General features: G+C 49.0%; 1 protein-coding gene across 1 annotated transcript in view; it reads right to left on the bottom strand.

Moving 5' to 3' along the window:
* Positions 1-25,516, bottom strand: part of LOC107106174 (netrin receptor DCC-like) — a 173,983-nt gene that overhangs the window by 35,436 nt on the left and 113,031 nt on the right. The gene's annotated exons all lie outside the window — the stretch shown is intronic.

Here is a 25,516-nt window from a genome sequence, read left to right as displayed (position 1 = left end):
AATGAACAGCCACTATGGCTGTTCGAGACCCACCGCGGCCGGGGTGAGCTCCCGGCCCTAGTCCTAGCTCCCGCCCACCCAGCGGTTCGAAAGCAGTAAAAAACAGTAGCGAGTAGATAAATGGGTACCTGCCCTTAGGTGGCAGGGGGCACCCTCCTCCGTGTGAGGTGTGTGGCAGGAGCAATTGGCAGTGGCGGCGGCGGAATGGTTGAACAGCGAAGCAGCGATGGCGAGGTTGGCAAGGCAATCCCTGGTGGCCAGTGAGTGGAACATCGGGTGGTGAGATCTAACAACGACGAGGTAAAGGCGGAGCCACGGAGGAACGCGGTGACATGGAGGCACAGGCACGACGGAGCCAGAAATGGACGATGGCCGAGCTGTGCTGACACGGGCCGCGCGCCGAAGAGAACGCCAAGCTGAAGGACCTGCCCCTGCCCTGGACACCGGAGACGGGACGCCGACCCGCAGACCGCCTGGAGGAAGAATGCCGGAGCCAGAGAAAAACAGCCCTGCCACCTGGGTGCCGGTAGGCAGCCCCACCCTTGTTAAGAAGAAGAAGAAGAAGAAGAAGAAGAAGAAGAAGAAGAAGAAGAAGAAGAAGAGGAGATTGGATTTATACCCTGCCCTTCACTACCCAAAGGAGTCTCAGAGCGCCTTACAAACTCCTTTCCCTTCCCCTCTCCACAACAGACACCCTGTGAGGTAGGTGGGGGCTGAGAGAGCTCTTGACAGAAACTGCTCTTTTTCAAGAACACCTCTTATCAGAACTATGGCTTGCCCAAGGTCATCCGGCCAGGTGCAAGTGGAGGAGTGGGGAATCAAACCCGGTTCTCCCAGATTAGAGTCCACACACTTAACCACTACAACCAAACTGGAAAATGGACTTGGATAGTTGGGCTAGGGAAAACCAAGACCTGGGGACTAAAAGACAAGTTTTTAGCCTGGCACCTAAAACTAAGCCAAATTGGGGGAGGCAGACAACAACACGCAATGATTTCCAGAGTTAAGGTGTCACCAAAGAGAAAGCCCTGCTTCCATCTAGGGTTGCCAGGTCCTCCCTGGCCACCGGGGGGAGATTTGGGGGTAGGGTTGCCAGATCCAGGTTGGGAAACTCCTGGAGATTTGCATATGGAGCCGGGGGGGGGGCAGGGACCTCAGTAGGGTACGATGCCACAGAGTCCACCCTCCAAAGCATCCATTTTCTCCAAGGGAACTGATCTCTGTAGTCTGGAGATGAGCTGTAACTTTGGGGATCCCCGGGTCCCACCTGGAGGCTGGCATCCCAAATTCGCCTCTTGTGGGAGTATGCCGAGGAGGGCTTCTTGTAGATGATCTTAACAGATGGGAAGGCTTGTAGGAGGGCAAGTGATTCTTCACAAAGACACCAAAGAAAATTCTCCCCAACTGACATACTGTTCGATACGTTAGCGTTCTAGAAGACAATGAAGAATCGCTGAAGATCCAGCAAATGAGACTTCTGTATTATTTGTTCCTCCACGCAAGCATTTCAAGGGTATCAACTGATGCATTAATATACATTGTCCAACTTTCTGGGGTCAGTTTCCGATCACTGGCTGAATCTTATTTTGTATGGAATTTGGCCAAAAAAAGTACTGGCTGTTCTCAATAAGTGCCCTGCCAAATCTCGGTACTATTTTTAGAGCACACAAAGTTTCAGAATCTCTCAGCAGAATCTCCAGCTGTATTAACTGTATTTCATAGCCAATAATGAGTAGACTTAACTTTTATGGCAATAATCATCTCATAAAAACTAGACTGTGCACCATTTCACCATATGTGAAAAGGGGGGAAAGGCATCAATGAACCCTGAAGATAAAAATGTAACACTTGTCTTAGTAATTGTAATGCAGACAGCACATAGCAGGGATCTCCAGTGTGGTGCCCATGGGTGCCATGGCAGTCGCCACCACCCTTCTTGGAATCCGCCAAGAGCTTTTAGATAGTGGGAGGAGCCTGATGAAGCTTCTGCTCAGGAAGGCTTCTGATTGGCCACTGGAGATTTGATGGCTGTGCAGGTGTTCCAAAATGTTGCTTAGTCAGCAGGTGCACCACAACCTAAGGATCTTCACTGTGCGACTAAAGGTAAGAGTGTGTGTGGGGAGGTGATCCCTATGAAGTGTTTAAGAAGGGATACTGGAACTTGTGTGAATGTTCCTTGCCTTTACCAACTTAAGTATCTTTGACACAAAGAAGCTTAAGCTTGTTTATTTACGTAGTAAAAAACAAGAAATCTTTCTCCTCAGTTTTAAAGGCCTGCCTGTATAACTGAACAGTTACTTGTTTGTGACAAACTATCGTTTATGTTTATACAAAGTTACCTCATTCCTGTTGCCTGTTCACCTTCTATGTCCAAAACCTAATACCTAGCTGACCCTTTCCCCTCAAAAGTGAAATAAAGCAGTTTTTTAATGTTGAATTACCATCAGCCTCTTCTGTGCCCTTAAAAGACAAAAGGATTTTAGTCAGTCCTTCAGTTCCCTAGGCTGGGTCAGCATATATACACATAAATTTAAACAACTGGGTGGAACAAACAGGGAAATGAAGAAGAAAGGAAAAGGGCTATTCCCCAAAAGGGGAATTTTTATACCACATTTCAAAAGAACACCATGCTATGCAGACGCAACCTGTATCATTTTTTTTTAAGTCATAAGATAATTAAAGCCTCCACTAATGTGGAGAGGAAAAGAGGAAAACCAAGACCAGCCAGGCAGGGAAAAGACAAAAAGGGCAATAGATTCATTCAAGCAGTTCTCCAGTGTGATCATCTCAAAACAATATGCCAAATAAGCTTAGAATGAAGAGAGAGAGAACAGCCTTTCTCGACAACAGCAGAGAGATACTCAACAAAGTATGCTATGGTCATAAGAACATAAGAGATGCCAATGTTGGATCAGGCCAAAGGCCCATCCAGTCCAACACTCTGTATCCCACAGTGGCCAGAAATACCAGTGCCATCAGGAGGTCCACCAGTGGGGCCAGGACACTAGAAGCCCTCCCACTGTTGACCCCCCCCCCCAAGCACCAAGATGACAGAGCATCACTTGCCCCAGAGTCCCTATCTATACCTTGTGGCTAATAGCCACTGAGGGACCTCTGCTCCATATGCTTATCTAATTCCCTCTTGAAGCCGTTCATGCTTGTAGCCGCCACCACCTCCTGTGGCAGTGAATTCCAAGTGTTAATCACTCTTTGGGTGAAGAAGTACTCCCTTTTATCCGTCCTAACCCAACCGCTCAGCAATTTCATGGAGTGCCCACGGGTTCTTGTATTGTGAGAAAGGGAGAAAAGTACCTCTTTCTCAACCTGCTCTTTCCCATGCATAATCTCTTTCCCATTTTATAATCCAAGGTCCTACCTTGGTTATAAAAACAGCAGACTTAAAAGACAGCTTGTGGAGCATCTGTAGTCATGCAAGTTTTATACACCTGTAAATATTTAGCATCTGAATTTCATTAGAAGAAATTTAGAAAAAAATGGTGGGGGGGGGGGAGAGAAACCCTACAGGCCAGCAGTTAAACAGGAAACTATTTATCTAAAGACCACCTCCAGCCCATCAGTCAAGAGCTAGGGTTGCCAGGTATCCCCCCCTCCCCGGCCTCCTGCAGGGAATGGAGGGGGAAGGAGTCTGGGGAGGACAGGGTCTTCAGTGGGGTACAATGCCATACAGCCCACCCTCCAAAGCATCAATTTTCTCCAGGGGAACTGTTCTCTGTAGTCTGGACTCAGGTGTTCTGTAATTCCAGGCGATCCTCAGGTCCCACTTGGAGGCTGGCATCCCTCGTGCCCTCTTCCCAAGTGATATTTTCTGCATAGGTCCCTCCTCCTGGCAACTGGTAGGAGATGGCGGAGACTTAACAGGAGAAAGAGAAAGGCCCAGGCCACATTACAGCTTCAGTTTTGCTCTGCCTCAGGAAGTGACAGCATCCTACCAGCAACTTCTGGGTGATGTTCTAGTATCGGGGCAAAAACCATATGGTAAAACTAGCTTGTACCATAAAATTTTTGCCCAAATACCAGAGCGTTGTTCGGAAGTCGCTGGCATGGTGATGTCACTTCCTGTGCACTGCCAGCAACGTGGCCCAGGTTTTCCTCTTTCTATTGGTAAGTCCCCCTCACCAGCCAGCTGGTCGGTGGCTGGGGGGCAGGGCCTGGTGGCAGGGAACCCCACACTGGAGGATCTGCCAACCCTATTTCTGCATCCTCACCTGCAGAGGTGAGATGAGTGGCTACAGGAGACTAGGCCTTTTCTGTGGTGGCAACCAATGCTCCCTCTAAGGCAGGGGTGTCGAACTCATTTGTTATGAGGGCCGGATCTGACATGAGACCTTGTTGGGCCGGGCCATGTGTGTCATAAAATGTAATGCCAGGTAGCTGAGATATAAACTTTATAAAGGACACAGACACAAAGATGTTTTTTTAACTTAAAATAAAAACATGCTTAAAACATTAGCCCTCTTGCAATATTTTGTTTATTTAACAGTGTCTGATAACTGACACCTCTTGCTCTGTGTTGTTGCCATCTTGAGTATGCTGTTCAGGTGTGTATCTGTAAGCTGCAAACCTATGATGACGCAGCAGCAGCAGAACTGGAAGAAGCAGCAGAAGACAGCCAGTTCCACTGCGGGCCTGATAGAAGCCCTCCGGGGGCCTGATCGGCCCCCCGGGCCGCATGTTTGACACCCCTGCTCTAAGGTGTGGAGTCTTGTGAACAAAAATTCTACTTTGGGAGCTACTGCCGTTAAAGTTGTGAGCAAGCGATTTGGCTACTGCATAAATTAGTTTGCTCTGGAGCCATCCTTCCTGTGCTAAGACAAAAAGGTGTGAGCTGGAGGCTTAAAAACTGTGAGCTAGCTCACACTAATTCAGTTTAGAGGGAACACTGGTGGCAACCTCCCTTTTGGAAGGCTGTCTCCACTGAGGTTCGCCAGCCACCTACCGTACTTTCTTTTACAGACCAGGCCAAAATGTTCATTTTTACCCAGGCTTTAAACAAAAATAATTTTTGTCTTAAAAAAAAATAATTGTTTTATGACCAGCTTCCAGCCTAAGGTCTGTTTAATCAATATTGTTTTAGGCTGCACAGTGTTTGCTCGATGCCCTGGCTTGTTTTTAATGGCTTTTTCTGTTACATGTTAGTGTTTCAGCTGTACGCTGCCTCAAGCAGGTCACCGGAGAGGCAACATGTACATGTTCCAAATCATTAAATAAAATTGAAACTGTATTGATTTGGGGAGGGGCCGTGACTCAGCAGAAGAGCATCGGCTTGGCTTGCAGAAGGTCCCATGTTCAATCCCCAGCCCCTCCAGTTAAAGAGGTCTGGGAACAGGTGATGTGAAAGGCTTCTGCCTGAGACCCTTTTGAGCCTGCCAGGTTCAATCCCCGGCATCTCCAGTTAAAGGGATCTGGGAGTAGGTGATAGGAAAGACCTCTGCCTGAGACCCTGGAGAGCCGCTGCCAGTCTGACCTCCATGGATCAATAAGTCTGATTTCACATAAAGCAGCCTCGTGTGTGTTCACGTGTGACTGAATTCAAACTAGAGGTGTGCCTGTCCAATGTGCTTGGCAGCCCTGTAGCTTACTACGCTTGTGCTATTTAATGACCGCTTGGTTCAAGGTGGCTCACAATAAATTAAAATGTCAAAAAGTCCAGCTGAAATGCCCAGACCTGGCGAGCCCAGGCAAGCCAGATCTCATCATATCTTGGAAGCTAAGCAGGGCCGACCCTGGCAAGTCCTTGGGAGGGCGACCTCCAAGGAATACCAGAGTGGGGATGTGGAGGCAGGCTATCAAGCCACCTCTCTGAAACATCCACACCCCACTAGGGGTTGCCAGAAGTCAACCATGGCTCCCAGGCACACATACACACATACATATCGAGGACACCCGACCCCAAAGCTCTGAACAATTTAATTTAGCAACCTCATATATACAGAGAGAGAGAGAGAGAGAGAGAACTGTTGAGAGAATAGATCCCTGTGGAACTCCACAAGACAAATGCTGAATTAGCAGATCTGTCTCATACCAAAGAGTTGTGGCAATGCCAGATGAAGCAACGGTAGCTGAGAGCATCCCCCTTTTTTTGGTGAACTGTAGTGAAAATTAGATTTACAACGAATGTCATACCACACCTTTATCCCCTACAGGGACCCAGAGCAACTGACATTGTTCTCTGCTTCTCATATAGGCTCACCATTTACTAGTGGGGACAGGATATGTCCCGCCACCAAGATCTATCTATCTATCTATCTATCTATCTATCTATCTATCTATCTATCTATCTATCTAATTTATACCCCGCCCTCCCAGCCAAGGCCGACTCATTGTTCATCAGCAGAAGAAACAAACAAACAAACAAACATTGCCATCTGGAAATGGCATTACAACACTTCTGGGTTTTCCCTGGCAGTGATGCCACACCTCTCTAGGAATTGCCAGAAACTCTATGGTAAGACTATAGCGTTTCCAGCAATTCTTAGAGAGGTGTAGGGCTGCCAAGTCTTGTTGAATCGCAGCGGGGATCGTCATTCTTCACAGGAGCTCTGCCGCGGGGGATGGCAACAGGCGTTGCACTGCCGTCGCCAGGATGTGACGCTACGCGTCGCTCTGGCAATGGGACTGTTTGAAGTCCCATTGCCAGAGCGACGCATAGCGTCACATCCTGGCGACTGCGGTGCAACGCCTGTTGCCGTCCCCCGCGGCAGAGCTCCTGTGAAGAATGACGATCCCCCACCGCGATTCAATGGGACTTGGCAGCCCTAGAGAGGTGTGATGTCACTTCTGAGGAGAATTCAGAAGTGATGTAACGCAGTTGCCTGGCAGTGCCACTCCATGTCCCCACCCATTGATCCATCTAGTTCTGTATCTTTTACTCAGGTTGGTAGGCACTCTCCAGGATCTCAGGCAGAGACCTTTTCTAACCACTCTTACCTAAGATCCTTAACTGGAGGTGCCATGGACTGAACATGGACTACCAATACAGGCCCTACCAGTAAGCCATGCCATAAGCCCACTGACATGAGCTGTGCTCTCCTTTGACATCCCCTGTCAAGAGAATCACACACACACACAAAGCAAGAAATTCAGGAAGATGCCGTAACCACTGTATTATTTCATTTAGAAAAAGGCTACAGCCCTGCAGTCCAAAGCCCATGTCTGTTAAAAACACATCACCCGGTTCGCCCTGTATCTCTGTTATGCTCCACCACAAAAATCTCAAATAAATCAGCCATAGCCGTCAGCACCAATAAGTCACATGAATATTTTATACTGCACCATGTCTGACTTTCATTTTTATCAATACCAGAGGACAGGTTAGAATAGACTGCATGGCCCCAGTGAATTCTTTGCCATTATTTTATGGGCACATTCATTCTTTTCCTGACTTCCTTTAAAAATAGATAAATAGATACTCTGCTCTCACACTGGGGAATATGCATACACAGCGTCCATATTCTCCTGCCCTATTCAAGGATGGATAAGAACATATTCAATGTGCTTAGTAAAAACCTATGTTATAGTGAACACATTGTACCTTTGAAAAGAGTAGTGGGAGAATAACACAGCTGTTGGGTTAATACCCAAGGCCCAGCAGTTGAACCATATTTTGTCAATGCTTAATATCCACACTGGTTACCATTGGGCTACCAATTCCAGTTGGGAAATCCCTAGAAATTTGAGGGTGGAACCCAGGGAGGGCATAGTTTGAAGAGGGACGGGACCTCAGCAGTGCATAATGCCACAGGCTCCATCTTTTGAAGCTGCCACTTCCTCTAGGGGAACTGATCTCTCTAGTCGGGAGATCAGTTGGAATTCCAGGAGATCACCAAGTCTCACCTGGATGCTGGCGACCCTCAGTTACCAGTTTGTTTCTGGGCATAATTCATCGATAAAGCCATAACTGGTTTAGGATCATGGTAAATTCGAGGACTGCCCACTTTTAAATTGTTAACAACATGTAATGTAGGGCTACATAAGCTAGAACTTTCCCTAGAATGTAAGAACATAAGAGAAGCCATGTTGGATCACGCCAAAGGCCCATCCAGTCCAACACTCTGGCACACAGTGGCCAAAAATACCAGGTGCCATCAGGAGGTCCACCAGTGGGGCCAGGACACTAGAAGCCCTCCCACTGTGCCCCACCAAGCACCAAGAATACAGAGCATCACTTGGCCCAGACAGAGTGTTCCATCTATACCTTGTGGCTGATAGCCACTGATGGACCTCTGCTCCATATGTTTATCCAATCCTCTCTTGAAGCTGTTTATGCTTGTAGCTGCCACCACTTCCTGAGGCAGTGAATTCCACGTGTTAATTACTCTTTGGGTAAAAAAGTACATTCTTTTATCTGTTCTAAGCCTACTGCTCATTAATTTCATTGAGTGCCCACAAGTTTTTCTACTGCAAGAAAGGGAGAAAACTATTCCTTTCTCTACCTTCTCTATCCCATGCATAGTTTTGTAAACCTCTATCCCGTCACCCCTTACTTATTGTCTCTCCAAGCTAAAGAGCCCTCACCTCTTTAAACCTTTCTTCATAGGGAAGGTGTTCCACCCCCTTAATCATTTTAGGCCCTGGTCACACGGAAGGTTTTGGCCCGGGAGAGGGACGGATCGGGGGCACAGAAAACGGGCATGATCTCACAGAAACATCTGGGAAGCGGTGCACACCCGTCCCCAATCCGGCCCTTCAGGCCGAAAACCCGCAGTAAAAAAGAACCACCCCCAGAGGAGGACTTACCGGGAACGCCGCATTCAACCTTTGTACATCAGTTATTCCAACAGTAATTACACTCATAGTCCTTCAGATAAGTCGGCATTTGCCGCGAACGCTGGGACCTGCGGAGCGGTGCAGGCTCCATGGGCAGACAAGGTTGTGGGTCAGAGGGGGGTTCACTACAGCCTGGATCAGGCACCAACTCGACTGGGATTTCAGCCCCGCACACAGGGTTCTGCCCTGACTCGGGGACAGTACCGGGCCTTTCGGTACTCACCGCCTGCTCTGGGGGTCTCCACTCAACATCAGGGGATGCCCTTTTCTGCACCTTTTCCAATGCTATAATATAGAAGTTCATATACTGTAGACTACATGTAGCCATTGCCCTTTTTACCTTGATAGCTAGATAAATGAATAATAATTAAATAGATAAATCAGGTTTCAAAAAGCCAAGTTTTATGAAATTTAGTTTTCCGAGCAAATCCTCTGGGTTTATGTAGACTTCAGTCCGTGACCTGAAAGTCGCAGGATAAGCATTTGCCAATCAACCAACAATAATTGATACAATAGTGTTGCCATCTTTGGAATTACAAAAGTATTTTAGAAGGCGCAGCTGACAAGATGAACACGATGTTCATTTTACAGGCTTCTGGCCCTAAATGCTCGATACGGCTTCTTAATTGACATGCCATCTTATTTGAGAAGTTTGATATTGTTGGGCAGCTTTTTGTGCCGGTTGTTCTTTTTTAACAAAGAAGCCACTGTGTTTTATGAAAGCATAAAGGGGGGGGGGGATCTGTACACAACCCCGGTTAGTGCCGAAATAACATCTCTGCCTAGGAACAAAATATTCCTAATTAGTGTACAGATTCTACACCAGCAGAGGCATATGCCCATTTCAAAGATCCCATAGGATCTATGGGAACCAATTGCATGAACTAACTCATGGGTGCATATCTTTCTTTTCCCCCCTGAGATGCACTATCTAAAGTACGCACTACATTAGCACAGAAATTAATTGTGTAATTCCAACTGTGAAACCGTTTTTAAAAAAAATAAAATGTTTCCCTCCCCGGTAGCCGTATTAGGGGATAATCAATTATGTATGCCTTTAACCAAATAATGGAGAAGGAACCTTTTTTTGTTATTTATGGTCAGTGTTTAGACTGAAAGAGGATGCTCTAATTACGAGAGGATGATTATTTCCTCATTGGTGCTGATCTGGCTCATTAGCACGGTAATCCTTTCCCCTTCATCTTGTAGACTGCTGGTAACCTTTCCAATGACTTTGATATTGAAATTACCCACTTAGGAATGGGGCTTGGGGGGCTGCTAGGCACTTCTTCAGAGAGAACCCTCCGGCCTGTTTAGTTATTTATTTAGAATCATAGAATCACAGAGTGGGAAGGGGCCATGCAGGCCATCTAGTCCAACCCCCTGCCCAGTGCAGAACCGGCCTAAAGCATCTCTGGCAAATATTCGTCCAGCCTCTTCTTGAAAGCCGCCAGTGAAGGGGAGCTCGCCACCTCCCTAGGCAGCTGATTCCACTTTTGAACTACTCGGACCGTGAAAAAGTTTTTCCTACTATCCAGCCGACACCTTTCTGCATGTGATTTAAACCCGTTGCTTCGGGTCCTATCCTCTGCTGCCCACTGGAACAGCTCCTTGCCCTCCTCCAAACGATAGCTTTTCAGATATTTAAAGAGAGCGATCATGTCCCCCCTCAATCTCCTCCAAACTAAACATTCCCAAGGCCCTTAGCCTTTCCTCGTAGGGCTCAGTCTCCAGACCCCTGATCATCCTTGTCGCTCTCTTCTGCACCCTCTCGATTTTGCCTGCATCCTTTTTTGAAGTGAGGCCTCCAGAATTGCACACAGTAGTAGAAGAAGAGAAGATTGGATTTATACCCCACCCTTCACCACCCAAAGGTGTCTCAGAGTGGCTTACACACTCCTCTCCCTTCCCCTCCCCACAACCGACACCCTGTGAGGTAGGTGGGGCTGAGAGAGCTCTTGACAGAAACTACTGTTTTTCAAGAACAGCTCTTATCAGAACTACGGCTTGCCCAAGGTCATCCAGCCAGGTGCAAGTGGAGGAGTGGGGAATCAAACCCAGTTCTCCCAGATTAGAGTCTGCGCACCTAACCACTACACCAAACTGGCTCAAGGTGTGGCCTGACTAAGGCAGTATACAGAGAGGCTATGACCTCCTGCAATTTCGATGCTATTATTATAGTAATTCTGTCTTTCCAGTTACTTTTCCCTAATGCTCATACACCCAAAGTCAATTATAGATGGGTTGCCAACCTCCAAGTGGTGGCTGGAGTTCTCCTGGGATCACAGCGGATTCCCTAGATGAAACAGATCAGGTCCCCTGGACAAAATGGCCACACTGGAAGGTGGACTCTACGGAATTATACCTCGCTGAAGTCCCTCCCCTCCCCAAGTGTCAAGGTGAGCATCCTCTCAGTTGGCCGTGAGGGTGGGGCAGGCGCCCTGACGGAATGCCGGGATTGGCCGGAACACTTCCTCAGACTCTTGGGTGCGGACACCGTGACTTCACGATGCACCCCTGTTGGGCTGAGGTTTTGGAGCTAGTGCTGGGTCGGGACTGAGTGTCGCGCACGTCCGCTCGGACACCTCTCTCTCGTCCACCCGGCGTCTGCGTTTACTCAGCCCTTCCCCTTGCAGCTTGCTCCCAGCATCACCTTAGCCTCGACCGCATCCTCCCCGTCCCCGGTAGTGTGTCACGCCCTCCTCTTTATTCCGTCCTAGTAACTGCCCCACCCTAGAGCAAGCGAGCCATTGGCCCCATCAGCCTTCTCCCTTCCCTAGAGGGGATCCACCCCTCTTCCTCCCGGTCGGTTCCGTGATGCTGCCAAAGTCACGCGCCGCCTGCTCTTCCTCCTTGGATTGCCGGGGAACCCCAGGGTGGTCGGGCCAGCAGTAATCTGGGACCTCCCCCAAAGCCTTGGGGATGCTGCCCTGGAGCCAGTCTTTGGTCATCCCGCCCCTTGGCACCACTGGGCCTTGAGGGTGGGCCCTGGGTCTCCCCTCGGACTCCTCTACTCGGGTGGGATGTGGGTCCTCTTCGTTGCTGGTGCAGCCATTTGCCTTGATGTTCTCCTGGTGACCCGGCAGGAGGTCAGGCCCGGGGGGCGCCTCCTGACACCGAGCCCCGCCCTCATAACATAAACATAACAGACGCCAATGTTGGATCAGGCCAAAGGCCCATCCAGTCCAACACTCTGTATCACACAGTGGCCAGAAATACCAGGTGCCATCAGGAGGTCCATCAGTGGGGCCAGGACATTAGAAGCCCTCCCACTGTTGCCCCCCCCCAAGCACCAAGAAGACAGAGCATCCCTTGCCCCAGAGTCCCTATCTATACCTTGTGGCTAGTAGCCACTGATGGACCTCTGCTCCATATGCTTATCTAATTCCCTCTTGAAGCTGTCCATGCTTGTAGCCTCCACCACCTCCTGTGGCAGTGGCCCTCCTCAGTCTCCACCCCACAAATCTCCAAGTATTTCTCAACCTGGAGCTGGCAACCACAATTACAGATCCATTAAACCAAAGGACGTTTCATTAACATATTAGCAAATGAACTATGAGACGCTCTCAGAAGGGTGCACAGTTGCTGCAGCATCATGTCCCCTCTGAATGCCCTGTGAAAGAGGAAACACTTTGCCACCTACGAAAAGGTAACCGAAGAGGGGGTCAAACTAGGGTTAACAGCTTCCAGGCGGGGCCTAGAGATCTCCCAGAATTGCAACTGATCTCCAGGCGACAGAGGCCCATTCCCCTGGAGGAGGAAATGGCTGCTTTGGAGGGTGGAGTCTACGACATTATACCCCACTGAGCTCCCTCCTGTCCCAAAACCCAGCCCTCCCGAGGCTCCACCTGGGGCCATGGCCCAGTGGTAGAGCATCTGCTTGGCATGCAGGAGGTCCCAGGTTCAATCCCCGGCATCTCCAGTTTAAAGGATCAGGCGATGGGTGATGTGAAAGTCCTCTGTCGGAGACCCTGGAGAGCTGCTGCCAGTCTGAGTAGACAATACTGATTTTGACGGACTGATATTCTGATTCGAGAGTCTGCTTCGGCAGGGAGGGCGGGGTATAAATCCAATAAATACCGAAATTGGTTCAAGGTGCTGCTTCTTACCTTTAAAGCCCTATATACCTAAAGCCCTATATACAGCCCTACATACCTAAGAGACCAGCTTTCCCCACATGTTCCCCAGAGAGCACTACGATCAGAGTCCCCAAATTGTCTGGCCCTTCCGGGTCCTAGAGAAGCCAGGCTGGCTGTGACGAGGGCCAGGGCCTTTTCAGTGGTAGCTCTGCATGGGCAGAATGAGCTCCCAGATGACATCAGGGCCCTGCAGGGCCTTTTACAGTTCCACAGGGCCTGCAAGACAGAGCTCTTCCACCAGGCCTTCGCTTAAGGAGCCGTCTTGTCTTAATAAATGGAGGCCCTGCCCCCAAACTAACATCATCATTAACATGTCAATGTTAGACCCAAATTGCCATCATCATTAATATGTCAGTGTTGGATGGTGCTAATGCCCGCCATCGCCAATGATCAGCACTAGCATTTTATGCTGTATTTTATAATTGTATTGTTGTGGTTTTATTCTAACTCTGTGTTTTAGTGTTCTGATATGTTTTATGTAAGCCGCCCTGAGCCTGCCTTGGCAGGGAGGGTGGGATACAAATCAAATCAATCAATCAATCAATCAATAAGATAAGGCAGCCTCACGTGGGTTCGTGTGTGTGTTCACCCCCAAATCTCCAGGAATCGGCCATCCTGGAGCTGGCGAGCTGAAGCCAAACAGGCCTCCCAAGGGAGAGCTACAGCGCAGGTACTCATTTGCATATTAAGCGACACACCCCTAATGTAGCCAGTCCTCCAAGAGCTTACAGTAGCTCCCGTAAGAAGAGCTGTGTAAGCTCTTGGATGATTGGCTACAATAGGGGGTGTGGCCTAATATGCAAAGGAGTTCCTGCTACAAAAAGAGCCCTAGCAACCCTCACGTTTCAGAGGACCAACGTCATGCCCCAGACGCTTCCACAAAGAGCAGAGCTTGCCCCCAAATGCAGTTAAAATGCCATAAAAGAAAGACGCAAATCAAGAGCCCCACCAACCAAGGTGACCAAAACTAAAAGGCTTATGAGGACAATTTTTAAAAAAGGGCACATTAATGTATATATCTGAAAGCCAAGCGATCCCTCCTCCATAGTTTGGAGAGCCAGTCTGGTGCAGCGGTTAAGTGTTCGGACTCTAATCTGGGAGAACCGGGTTTGATTCCCCACTCCTCCACTTGCAGCTGCTGGATGACCTTGGGCAAGCCATATTTCTGTCAGAGCTGTCCTTGAAAGAGCAGTTCTCTCAGAGCTCTCTCAGCCCCACGTACCTCACAGGGTGTCTGTTGTGGGGAGGGGGATGGAAAGGAGTTTGTAAACTGCTCTGAGACTCCGAGTGAAGGGCGGGGTATAAATCCAATCTCCTCCTCCTCCTCTTATTATTATTATTTGCTTTGCCCCTGCTGTTTTGGCTCTAAAGCCCCCATTTCGACTCAGTCTCTCCCTCATAGAAGTCATATTTGCGGATACCTGGTTTTCAAGCTGTTATTTGTTTTGTCGTGCTGCACTTTCCTGTAAAAGTATTCAGCTCTTCAAAGCTGCTTGTGCAGCATACTAAATAAAAATCAGCATTATAAGTAAATATTGAGATGTACAGGAATGTACAAGACAAAGGGCACCTGCAAGGAACTCACGGAGGAGGGGAAATCTTCTTTGCTTCCAAACTCAGGTGCCTCATGGTTCACATAATCCCCCCCCCCCAGTGCTCTGGCCTCAGCTTTGCTTGCTCTCCCATGCCAGCTTCACACCCCTGCCCCCTCATACACAGAAGAAGAAGAAGATACTGGATTTATATTCCACCCTTCACTACTCAAGGGAAACTCAGTGCGGCTTACAATCTCCTTTCCCTTCCCCTCCCCACAACAGATACCCTGTGAGGTAGGTGGGGCTGACAGAGTCCTCTTGAGAACTGCTCATGAGAGAACAGCTCTGAAAGAACTTGTGACTGACCCAAGGTCACACCAGCAGCTGCCTATGAAGAAGTGGGGAATCACACCTGGTTCTCCCAGATTAGAGTCTCTGCTCTTAACCACTACACTAAACCAGAGGTCATTTCGGGGGGGAATGCAGGGGAATGCAGTTCCTCCGGGTGAGATACGGGGGGCGGGGCACATGACAAAGCCCCGCCCCCCGCTTCCGGCCGCCCTGCTTCCGGCCCTCATTCAGCCAGGAGGAGGCAGGAGAAGAGGGAGGGTAAGTTGCTTCCTCCCTGCCTTTCCCCACCCCTGCCTGCCTGGGGCCAGGGAGGGCCTTGGCGGGGCTTCCTTGCACTCCCGCTGGCCTTGCAGGTCCACTGCCGGGCCCCTCATGGGGCTCGGCAGTGGAACTGCAAGGCCGGCGGTGGTGGCCGGGACCATTGGGGGCAGGATGTGTGGCCTTATGACACATTTCCAGTGATGTCAGGGGGTGTGGCCTTATGACACACTTCCGGTGATGTCAGGGTGTGTGGTATATGCTAATGAAGAAGAAGAAGAGATTGGATTTATACCCCACCCTTCACTTGGAGTCTCAGAGCGGCTTACAAACTCCTCTCCCTTCCTCTCCCCACAACAGACACCCTGTGAGGTGGGTGGGGCTGAGAGAACTCTGACATAAACTGCTCTTTTTCAAGGACAGCTGTGCCAGAGCTTGTGACTGACCCAAGGTCACATCAGCAGGTGCAAGTGGAGGAGTGGGGAATCAAACCCGGTTCTCCCAGATTAGAGTCCACGCACTTAACCACTACACCAAACTGGCGTAGTGGTGAGTTATGCTACTGAGTTCCCCTAGCTCTTTTTCTACGAAATGACCCCTGCACTAAATCCCCCTCAAGGAAAATTACTTATCAACCATTTGGTTCTGAAGCTTAAAGAAAACCAGCAATATCCTTGCCTTCTGCCTCTCAGCCCGGGCTGACTGGAAGAATGTCTGCACCTAGGGTCACCAGCTCTAGTTGGGGAATACCTGGAGATTTGGGGGGTGGAGCCTGTGGAGCGTGGGATTTGGGGAAGGGAGGGGCCTCAGCAGGGTATAATGCCATAGAGTCCACCCTCCAAAGCAGCCATCTTCTCCAGGAGAACTGATCTTGGTTGTCTGGAAATTTTATGGTGATAGCGGGAGATCTCCAGGTGTCTCCTGGAGACTGGCAACGGTATTAGTGTCTTCGCCACTAGCGAGCTCCTGGCCGCACTTCGAGAGAGTCTGGAAGCTCTTTCAGAGAGGACATGCCGCAGCTTTTCTTTATTCCCCCCTAAACCAATTAAAATTATTTACAGTGAGGAAAGTCTTGCCGATTTAAGCACTGGCAAAGTGCGGGGATATAGATTTACTTTAAAATAATTGCTTTATGCTTTATACAATATTTGATAGGAAGTCCCGTGGGCCCGTTTTATGTTCATCGATCACGGCGGCTTGATTTATAATCGTTCTCTCTCTCATAAATATCTATATCTAGGTAGTCTCTTGACAAATAAGGAAGAAAGGACGATCCTGTATCGGGGAAAAAAAGCGTGTGTGTCGAATGCTATTCAGATGCATTAACCATAATACATAAACAGTCTCCAGAGTTTGAGGGGGGGGGGAGAGAGATGATAAAGCCATTTTAAAAAACCTTGTTAATCTTGTCATGCTTGTCACCTTTTTATCAGATGGGAGCGGGGGAGGGGAGGAAGTTGACAAAGATAAAAATGAGGTACAACGTAATCTTCGGCGGCTAAGGAATACGAAAAATCAGGTTACAGATCAGTCTGTGCTAGGCCAAATATTGCCTTTCTTCCAAGATGGACACTCCAAGCTGGGTCATAAGAACATAAGAGAAGCCAAATGTTGGATCAGGTCAATGGCCCATCCAGTACAACACTCTGGCACACAGTGGCCAAAAATACCAGCTGCCATCAGGAGGTCCAGTAGTGGGGCCAAGACACTAGGAGCCCTCCCACTGTTGCCCCCCCACCCCCAGCACCAAGAATACAGAGCATCACTTGCCCCAGACCAAAACTTCCTATCTATAAGTAAAGGTAAAGGTTTCCCTTGCTCAAAAGCTAGTTGAATCCGACTCTAGGGGGCGGTTCTCATCTCCATTTCCAAGCCAAAGAGCCAACATTGTCTGAAGATGTTTCTGTGGTCATGTCGCCAGCATGACTAAATGCCAAGGTGCACAAAACACTGTTTACCTTCCCACCAAAGTACCTATTTATCTACTTGCAATTTCTTGCTTTCAAACTGCTAGTTTGGCAGGAGCTGGGGCCAGAGACGGGAGCTCACTCCGTCACACTGCACTAGGGTCTTGAACTGCCGACCTACCGATCTTCTGGTCTGCAGCTCAGCATCTTAACCTCTGAGCCACCGCGGCCTATCTATACCTTGTTGCTAATAGCCACTGATGGACCTCTGCTCCATATGCTTATCCAATTCCCTCTTGAAGCCGCCCATGCTTGTAGCTGCCACCACCGCTTGTGGCAGTGAATTCCATGTGTTAATCACTCTTTGGGTGAAGAAGGACTTCAGATCTTTTGGGTGGGAGAGCCCACAATTCCTAGGGATGCCAGCCTCCAGGTGGGACTGGGGATCCCCCAGAATTACAGCTCATCTACGAACTACAGAGATCAGTTCCCCCGGAGAAAATGGATGCTTTGAAGGGTGTCCTCTAGGGCATTGGACCCCACTGAAGTCCCTGTCCTCCCCCAGGCTCCACCCCCAAATCTCCAGGAGTTGTTGCATGTGCCCACCCTCTGGGCTCTTTACTGCCGGAGCTCCACTCCTGTGCGCTCCTGCAGGAAATGACCCCTGCCTCCCATCAGGAAATGAGGAATTCATGCCAGAGATTGCTGTGACATTTGCACAAGACTCCTGAAGGGAAGACATGATCAGACGGTAGGGATGAGAACACAGACACCTACTTCACTATTTATATTTGTTTATAGATTCCAGTGGATAGCCGCGTTGGACTGGAGCAGCTCATACCTTGAATAAAACTTCGCAGGTCTTAAAGGTGCCGCTCGACTCAGACTTCGTTCTCTTTTATTTTTTATTTATTTTTATTCTTTGGATTTGTAGAGCAGAACAGAAGACCTTTATTGGCATAACACAGATAAACCAGAACAAAGGAAAAATTTAAGGGGTAGTCCTAAAACAACGTCAACCAATATTCCCAATATCTCAAAATACAAAGCAATCCTAACATGGTTTACAAGATTTACAAAATACTACTCTTGACTTCCATACATAAGTCAAAAATTCAGCGACAGATAGTGTTATTGCTGGACTCTTGTCTGCTAGAAAGAAATTTAAATCCCTATCCGGAAAATCTCTCTACACAGGGAGAAGCGGGCAAATCAAAACATTGTGCATAGCGAAATATGTAGGACAGCGAAAGAGAATATGGGTGATAGAATCAGGTCCCCCAAGATTACAGTTACAAAGTCTATCCTTGCACAGAACACCCCTGTATCTACCAGAGACCACTGCTGAGGGGAAAAGGTTGAACCTTGCAAGCATAAAAACCCTCCTAAAAACTGGGATTGTCAGATTAGCGATATACAGTACCATGGAGGTATGCAAGGGGAGGAGGATTGGATTTGTATCCTGCCCTCCCCGAAGGCTCAGGGCGGCTAACAAGGGCAAAATGCCAAACTGTAACAATAAAAGCAGTATAAAATACAATAATACAAATATCACAGTTAATTAAAATTAGTAAAAATAAGTTTCCGGTGCGCCGATACTCACTCCGAATCATAAAACCAAGATGGCATTCTGAAGATGTTTTAGCTAAACAACAGCAGCAATATATGTCCCCACAACCCTGTCGTCCAGGGTTAATATTCAGATACAGATTTTGTGCTTTCCCTTTTTACTGCTGATTTTGTAGATTCATTTGAACTGAGTACAAACATTGTATACTTTTTCGTTTGGATCCACTGGAGCATAAGAACATAAGAACATAAGAGATGCCAATGTTGGATCAGGCCAAAGGCCCATCCAGTCCAACACTCTGTATCACACAGAGCGTTTCTGCAGATGGATCAATTTCTGCCCACTAGGGATGCTAGCCTCCAAGCGAGACCTGAAGATCCCCCAGAATGCCAGTTCATCTCCAGGCTACAGAGATCAGTTCCCCTGAAGAAAATGGCTGTTTTCGAAGGTGGACTCTATGTCACTGTACCCCACTGCTCTCCCCAGGCTCCATTCCCAAATTTCCAGGAGTTTCCCAGCCTGGATCTGCCCACCCTAACCCTCCACCCCTGCCAGTGACCAAGGGGGCCTGGCAACCTTACCGCCTGTGCCACTAGTCAACCTCCAGATGGTGGCTGGAGGTCTCCTGGGATTGCAACTGACTTCCCGGCAACAGAGATCGCTTCCCCTGGAGAAAATGGCAACTTTGGAAGGTGGACTCTGGTCCTTTCCACATTTGGATCTCATCCCTGGATTTATCAGAGTTCAACTCGGGACCCAAAACCTTGCATTTATCCCTGCTTATAACAGCATCCATTTATCCCAGGACAGGTGTGGAGCAAAACTGGGGTGATCTTAATGTCATGTGGAAACAAAGAAATACCCCGAGATAATTACAGGGGTGAACTCGAGTGTAGTGTAGAATGTAAGTTCGGGGACAGGGTTGAACCAGGATTTAAGGTCTAGTGTGGAATCACCCTCTATGGCATCATACCCCATCGAAGTCCCTCCCCTTTCCAAACCCCACCCTCCTCAGGCTCCACCCCCAAAATCTCTAGGTATTTCCCAACATGGATTTGGCAACGGTATGTGACTTTCTCACCTCCCCCTTCCCACTACTCCTTGAAATGCTGTCCCGGGGGGGGGTCACCTGTCCTCCTTGAGCAGCATTTTAGGGGTGGAAACCCCCTTGTTAATCCAACTCTTTATATGGAATGTATATCATTTCTACCCTGACCAAGGACTACCATGGTCATGACATGGAGGTCGGCAATGGCAAACCATCTCCGAACATCTCTTGCCTTGAAAACTTCACAGCTTTGCCGTCAGTCAGCTGTGATTTGACAGCAAAAAAAAAAGACAAAAGAACCACTTATACTCAAACACCTAATGCGTACTGCTGGTTTATTGACATACAAATAATGTTGAGAAATGTGTAGATTTTAAGGGGAAATGCTCACTGTAAGAAAACAGAAAATGCTACAAAAGGAAGCAGTGCAAGTATGTGACAATACATATCAGTAGCATGTCTGTGCAAATAAGGCTGGAGGCAAATGCTGAAGTTCCTTCAGGTATCACACTTCTGTATCAACCCTGGTGGGTTCCAAGAACTGAACATGCATGACATGTAGTTAACAGCGACAAGAATGTTAATGGGCTACTAAGCAGGGCGGTGTCGCTGAATATAAAGGTAAAAGTAAAGGTTTCCCTTGCTTGAAAGCCAGTCAAATCCGACTCTAGGGGGTGGTGCTCATCTCCGTTTCCAAGCCAAAGAGTCAACACTATCCAAAGACACTTCCGTGGTCATGAGGCCAGCATGACTAAATGCTGAGGCGCACGGAACGCTGTTACCTTCCCAACGAAGCGGTACCTATTTATCTACTTGCAATTTCTTGCTTTCGAACTGCTAGGTTGGCAGGAGCTGGGGCCAGAGACGAGAGCTCACTCCGTCATGCAGATCACCGCAGACTGTAACTGCAGCCATGAAATTAAATGAAATTAAAAGATGCCTGCTCCTTGGGAGGAAAGCGATGGCGAACCTAAACAGCATGATAAAAAGTAGAGACATCACCCTGCCAACAAAAGTCTGCATGGTCAAAGCAATGGTATTCCCAGTAGTCATGTATGGCTGCGAAAGTCGGACCATAAGGAAGGCCGAGTGCCGAAGAATAGATAGTTTTGAACCATGGTGCTGGAGAAGACTCTTGAGAGACCCTTGGACTGCAAGGAGATCAAATCAGTCAATCCTAAAAGAAATCAACCCTGACTGTTCCCTGGAAGGCCAGATAATGAAACTGAAGCTCAAATACTTTGGCCACCAAATGAGAAGGGAGCACTCACTGGAAAAGACCCTGATGCTGGGAAAGATTGAAGGTCAAAGAAGACGGGGACGGCAAAGGATGAGATGGTTAGACAGTGTCATAGATGCAACAAACATGAAATTGAGCCAACTTCAGAGGACGGCAGAAGACAGGAGGGCCTGGTGGGAGCTGGTCCATGGGGTCGCGAAGAGTCAGACTCGACTGTGCGACTGAACAACAACAACAAAAAGTTGTTTATTGTCTGTAGTTCCTTGCAGAAGCCAGTGTTTAGCTTACATTCTTCAGCTGGAGCAGTGCTAATTAGGCAACCTGTAGACAAGTAGCTGGTGGATGCCTAGCACTGACTCCCTGAAGACTTGTTGGTTTAGGAATGACCTTGGACAGCTGAGACTGGTTGGGCTCCCCAAGCAACGGCTGGGCATGAGGACCTCAATCAGCTCCACCTTCAATTACCTCTGCCCAATATTCATTTACATGTCAGGTTCCCTGACCAGGATCGGGCTCAGGTGAATCTGGTTGCAAGGTCCAATTAGTGCCTGTGGCCAGGTCTTCCGAGAGGAGGTTAAAAATGAAGGCTTTTCTGACCGTCTTTGTCAAACGTTAGACCTGGAGCTGGGTATGCTACAGGGTGCTAAGTGTTTTCCCACTGGGGTGAACCCTGGAGGAGGGTTGGAGGAATTGGGATTTGTGATCTGCCTTGCTGGACTGCTGTGTTTTCCCCGCGGGAATGGTCCCACAAAGAACTATACATCCCCTGCTGAATTAAGGAAAGTACCTGGGAGCCCTGCCTGTGTGGTGTGTTTCTGTCTGGGTTTGCAGAAGGCCTTTTCTAGTTGCCTTTGTGGCCCTACCAATAGTAACTGTGGGGAACTCCTGACTCTGGAGAGGGTTTGGATTTCTGTGCAAAGTCCTAAAGGGAACAGGGCTGACCTGTGCCTTGTGTTCCTGGATGAAGCAGGTCTGATGGCAGCCTATCGTGGACAAGGAGCAAGAGGAACTTGACTCCTGATTTTGTTAATATTAGTCAAAGTGTTCTGCCTGTCAGTCCTCCAGCCCAACCTCCTGCCGGGTTGGCAAGGGAGTGTTTGAGGCCTGGTGGTAACTGCCTGGCTGTGGCACTACAATGCGGCACTTGGGTCTCGAACTGCCATACTACTTACCTTCCGGTCTGCAGCTCAGCATCTTAACCTCTGAGCCACCGTAGCCCCTTGCCACTGAAGAAGGGGTGGGAAATAACAAGTGAGTCTCTGGTGGTAACTGCCTGGCTGTGGCACTACAATGCGGCACTTGGGTCTCGAACTGCCATACTACTTACCTTCCGGTCTGCAGCTCAGCATCTTAACCTCTGAGCCACCGTAGCCCCTTGCCACTGAAGAAGGGGTGGGAAATAACAAGTGAGTCTCAAGGGTGATTTGTTTAACTAGGTATTTCCTTAGGGTTGCCTCTCTCAGTGTGCCCCCAGACGAGCATTACACTTAGGGTTGCCAAGTCAATTTTTCTTACCAGCGGGGGAGCCTCGCCAGGTTCCGGGAGCCGTTTGTCGATGTGCGCATGTGCGCCGCCAGCATGTCACCAGAAGTGACGCGCAACATCGATCATGTTGAAGGCGCGGCCCTGATCATCGGAGGGAAAACCATAGAGTTTTCCCTCCGATGATCGGGGCCATGCCCCCAACGTTGTTGACGTGGTTGTGTCACCTCTGGTGACGCAGCCACGCTGCGCTTCGGGGGGCGGAGTTCCCCCCAGGGCCCGATTCCGCAGCGGCGGGAATTGGGCCTCTGAAGCGGGGGTTTACCCACCCCCCAGCCCCACTTGGCAGCCCTAGTTACACTCAAGGAATTAGAACCTTTTGGTGGTCCCCGGCCCGAGAGAGATCCCCTAAAATCTCCAGGTATTTCCCAACCCAGAGCTGGCAAGCCTACTTTTTGTGCTTGCCAGTTAAGTGACAAGAGTTCACTGGTTCCAGTCCCTGCTTCCTAGGGCTCTCCTAACACTATCCTTATATCGAGCAAAGTCTCAAGCTTGGATTTTAGTCTGACGCAGCATTGCTAACTTTGGGCGGGGAAATTCCTTGAGATTTTGGGGGGTGGGGAGACTGGGGAGGGCGGGATTTGGGGAAGGGAGCGAGCTCAGTGGGGCAGAATGCCACAGAGTCTATCCTCCAAAGCAGCCATTTCCTGCAGGGGAACTGACCTCGGTCGCCTGGAGATCGGTTCCGATCCTTGGCAATCTCCAAGTCCCACCCGGAGGTTAAGGGTGGAACCTGAGGAGGGTGGGGTTTGGGGAGGGGAGGGGAGGGGCTTCAATGGGGTAGAATGCCGTAGTGTCCACCTTCCACCTTCCAAAGTGGCCATCTTCTCCAGGTGAACTGATCTCTATTACCTGGAAAACTGTTGTAATCTACGGTGGCCATTCCCCTGACAGGGGCAGAGGTTTAGCCACTTTCAGGGGCCCCAATCGGCCCCATCTGTTCCAATGTGCCCAGCACAATAAAACCACCCGGAAGTGATGTCATCAGGCAGGGCACATTGCAGGGGGGGACGCTCTAGTAACCATAGAGTTTCAAAGTGGCCATCTTCTCCAGGTGAACTGATCTCTATTACCTGGAAAACTGTTGTAATCTACGGTGGCCATTCCCCTGACAGGGGCAGAGGTTTAGCCGCTTTCAGGGGCCCCAATCGGCCCCATCTGTTCCAACGTGCCCAGCACAATAAAACCACCCGGAAGTGATGTCATCAGGCAGGGCACATTGCAGGGGGGACGCTCTAGTGTTTGAGTAACCATAGAGTTTTTCTTCAAATGCTAGGGCATCCCCCTGCAATGTGCCCTGCACAATGAGATCACCTCTGGGTGACATCATCGCAGTGCAAAGCGCGCACACCAAAAACTCCAGGGCATGGAGAGAGACCCCCCCACACACACACTGGGAGTACGGTAAGACCTGCCAATCCTATTGTAATCCCAGCTCTCCACCACCACCTGGAGGTTGGCAACTCCACTCCAGGCCCCACCTGGAGGCTGGCAACACTAGAGCAGAGTCTCTTCTCAACTGAATGCTCTTCTGTGGCGTTCACGCTCAGCTGTTACAAGATCCCTACTTACCAGCACTGCGAGTCGAGACATCACAGTGCTTTCGTTTTTGCTTTACTTTTAAATCCTGCAGCCTTTCAAGCCCATACGCTTCTTGCCTTTACCCCGGAGTGCTTTCAACAAGAGGAATGGGAATTTAGGGAAAAACAACATATAAATGGGGGAGGGAAAACCGGGGGGGGACCCCGTTATTATGCTTTGTAACATGACTCAGTGATTTGACTGCCATGCACAAAAGAAATGTGTGCCCCTCCGGCTACTCTCCCGCAGTTCTAGTTGGGGGAGAGCTGCATCTAATGTAAGCAAGGGGGGGGGAACACCCCTCTTTCTGATAAATAATCAACGTGTAACTGCAACATTTATGAAGCAATGCACAAAGGGACATGCCGGATTGCCGGCAATGTTTCCTGATGTTCCACTGCGCCAGTCACAGCAGACGTCTCATTTATTACTAAGTACATGTTTTGCCCCATCATTAGGAAATGCTTTTTGCACGTTTCCTTGATGGGCCGGCTTATTGGATTGAGGATCGGGGGATCTCTGTTTACGGCATCAATCTCTGGGCAACTTTCCCCCCGCTGAGAGGAGAAACAAGAGAGGCATGGAGGTGAAAGAGGATTAGGCCGACTGAGGCAAAAAAAAAAATATCCCCCGGTGCCTGTGAAAACAGGATTGCCTGAAGCGATGCCTCCATTCTGAATGGCTGTTACAGAGAACAAGGCCTTAAAAAGAGCTGTGTTCTTAAGAACAACTCACCCAAATTGTACTCTGGCATTCTGACAATAATAGCTTTCTGAAAGTTATAGTCCTAAACCTGTGACTACCAGTTGGACAGTTTTGCAGGCCTTTCTTGGCTGACTGCTTGATGTAGGGTTACCAGGTCCTATTTGGCGGCTGGCAGGGGGACTCCCAATCCTCCCTGTAGTTCTTCTGGTTGCTCGTGCAAATCACATGTGTTGCTATGACATCATTGTGTTTCCGACATTGGGGGCGACACTAGGTTTTGGGCAAAACTCTATGGCAATTTCCCACTCGAAGCCACACGGCCGCATTTTAAACCGCGGCTTCGCCCGTTTCCCCCCGCGGTTTTGTGATCCTCAAAAAACTGGGAAATGTGGCCACGCGGCTTCGAGTGGGAAATTGACCAATAGAAGCGGGGCAAAGGGAGGCGCGACCACGGCGCAGCTCTTGTGTGAAATCGGTCATTGTGCAGTAAGGCATATAAAGGCAGCTGTATTTGAAGTATAGGGTATATACTTGAGAGGTAACTTGGGGGTGGGCACCACAAGGTTCTGTTTCATCTTCCATGTTTTTAAATATCTACCTAAGGCCCCCTTAATGAGATTGGCCAGAGTTGTGGAGTAGGTTGTAATCAATGCTTCCTTTAAGCTGTGGACTCTTGGGAGCAAAAATCCTGCTTTGTGAGCTACTGGCGGCATTAAAGTGGTGAGCCAGCGATTTGGCTCCTGCATAAATCGGTTTGCTCTGAAGCCCTCCTTCCTGAGAGAAGACAAAAATATGTGAGCCGGAGACTAAAAAACTGTGAGCTAGCTCACATTAACTCAGCTTAGAGGGAACA

Source organism: Gekko japonicus, unplaced genomic scaffold (genome assembly GCF_001447785.1).
Source record: "Gekko japonicus isolate JY-2015 unplaced genomic scaffold, Gekko_japonicus_V1.1 scaffold1552, whole genome shotgun sequence".
NCBI lineage: Eukaryota > Metazoa > Chordata > Lepidosauria > Squamata > Gekkonidae > Gekko > Gekko japonicus.
Note: the sequence above shows the minus strand (reverse complement) of the source record. Positions and strands in the feature narration are given on the sequence as shown.